Raw genomic sequence first — 2,389 nt, 5'->3', positions numbered from 1 at the left:
GACTGTTTTCCTGTAGTGGCAAAGGGTATTCATATGAGTCTGGCATCATAGAACTCTTCAAAGGTAGGGGGAGTTAAGTCTGGAGCAGGAAGCTCTGGATTAGTCCTTACTGCCTAAGACTATACTTGGATTTCTGCTATTAATATAACTAGATGCATCCACTTGCTAAAGTATGCACTAAAAATATAAGCAGTAACAAAAAATGCTAATAAAAATAATAGCACAGTTAAAATGATAAATTAAATTCCAAATAAATAAATATTATGGAAAACATAGACGAGGAACAATGAGAAGGCATAAGCTGGAAAAAAAAAAAAAGGTTTTTAAAGTTTTAAATGACAGAGACAAGGGCAAAGCTACATTATTATCAGAATTTCCAGGTGGAGAAGCTATTGCAGACTTTGTGCAGAATATAGTGATGCCAGCCAGAAACTTTGGCTCATTTTATTTTATATTTATTTATTTTGAATCTTGTAGTAGCTTTTATTTCAATGATCAAAAGAATTCAATAAATGGAGTCTATACTGATTAACATTAGGCATGCACATCTACCTGAAACTGCTGTTAGTTTTGACAGGTCTAAATCTTTACAACTAATAAGGCACATCTTTGAATTTCTTGACTGTGATATACAGGGTAAGTTAACTTCTTCCTTGTGGCAGTTTAGTAACGAGAATTACATTCACTGTCTATAGATTCCTTTATAACTAAAGGCCTCCCTAGACACTGAGGCTGCCTGTACTACCTTGATCACAGTATAAGGAGATAATTTAGAAATCTGAATTGTATTGTTATGAACATACCACAGATTTTTTTTACAGCACTGATGGTCAAAACACAAGATAAGGAGGCCTGCAAGTCAAGTACCAAATTATTCTTCCTCCGCTGCTGCCCTTTCTCAGAGACACAAAGATGTGTATCAATGTCCCTGGAAATGTGTCATGAATCCACACAGTTGACAGATTTTACCATGTGGTCCCACCATCAAATTATAGAAAGTAGGTCCACTACACAAATTATAGGAAGCAGTTAATGGAAGTTTGAGAAAAACATAGTCCCACATACAGTAATATGCATCTAGTCAAGTTTTCCATTCATTTGTCAATTGTTTTCACAAGATTGACAAAAATAAAATAAAATAACACAACCAAATACTCATATGACCCTTAAACCCCAAACACACAAAAAATTGGTCTTTGTTCATTCTCAGATGACAAGAATGTCCCAAGAGTGACAAGAGTAGGAGCCCTTTCTTCAACCATCCCATCAACCACTTTTCATTTCTTCAACTACCTTCCTTTTCCAAAAAGGTAATGCAAAAATCTGTCAGAAAGGCATTCTGAAAAGACTAGCTTGGATTTCTTGGTCTGTTCCAGTTGATTCAAGATGAATTGGCTTGTATCAATGAAGTGCAGTTCACAAAACAGGCCTCAGGCCGACTGTCTAACTTTGGCCCAGGCTTGTCCACGCACTTTTCCCAACAAAGTTCCGTCATTGGGTGGACCAACTGCTGGAAGCGCTGCTTCTGAGTTTCCACCTCGATAAAATGCTGTAGCTGTGGGTCCACGGAGCCCAAACCTGCCATGGAGGAAGACAAAAAGGAATCCATCCCAGCATGGCCACGTGTGCAGAGACCAACACCGCACCAACCCACCTACCTTCACCAGTCTCCACCAAGGAGCTAGAACCACAAACCGCTGCCCTGGGGACCGCCTGGTGAGTGCACTGCGTCTGCACAATCCGTGCTCGAAAGCCCCGCCCCCGCTTCCCCTCTCGTCCCACTCCCTTTATTGTTTGTTTGTTTGCACAGACCCTGAGGAGAACTATATGATGAGCACTTTAAATACAGAGTCTGGATGGAAACTCAGCTAAACAGAAGTACTTGTGAGGGGTGGATATTTTGTGCTGTGCTCTTAACCAGTGGCTTGCTGCGTTCCAGTAAGTTAGGTGTTCTGTAAAGAGCTGTTGTTACCTGGTGATCCAAAATATGGGCTGGAGCAACCCTTACTCATGGAAATTAAGAGCCTACTTAGAGTAAATACCTCCATCACCTCCATACACAAGTACTAATTGAAGTGAAATATAACTAAGAAGTAATTTAAACAAAAAGTTTACCAACATTTACAGAGAAATAAATCACTTTTAAAACGACCCCTTGCATTAGCCCCACAGAACTGTATTTCAGTACCTTGAAACCTAACATTTGAACCCTAATTTCTCTTTTATGAACCTCTTTATATCTTTCTCCACTGTTTTGTTCTCAAGACCGTTTTCCTTAAGTAATCTAGTACCTCAGTTCCAAGTGTATCTAATGATAGACTTATTCATCTTTTTACACAGTGACATATATTTTACATACACATGGTTTATTAAATAATATAAGTATCCA

General features: G+C 38.8%; 1 pseudogene; it reads right to left on the bottom strand.

Moving 5' to 3' along the window:
* Positions 1-435: 435 nt before the first annotated feature.
* Positions 436-1,736, bottom strand: LOC109454251 (mitochondrial import inner membrane translocase subunit Tim8 A; annotated as a pseudogene).
* Positions 1,737-2,389: the final 653 nt, after the last annotated feature.

Source organism: Rhinolophus sinicus, linkage group LG02 (genome assembly GCF_036562045.2).
Source record: "Rhinolophus sinicus isolate RSC01 linkage group LG02, ASM3656204v1, whole genome shotgun sequence".
NCBI classification, from domain to species: domain Eukaryota; kingdom Metazoa; phylum Chordata; class Mammalia; order Chiroptera; family Rhinolophidae; genus Rhinolophus; species Rhinolophus sinicus.
This window is presented reverse-complemented; position numbering and strand designations above follow the sequence as displayed.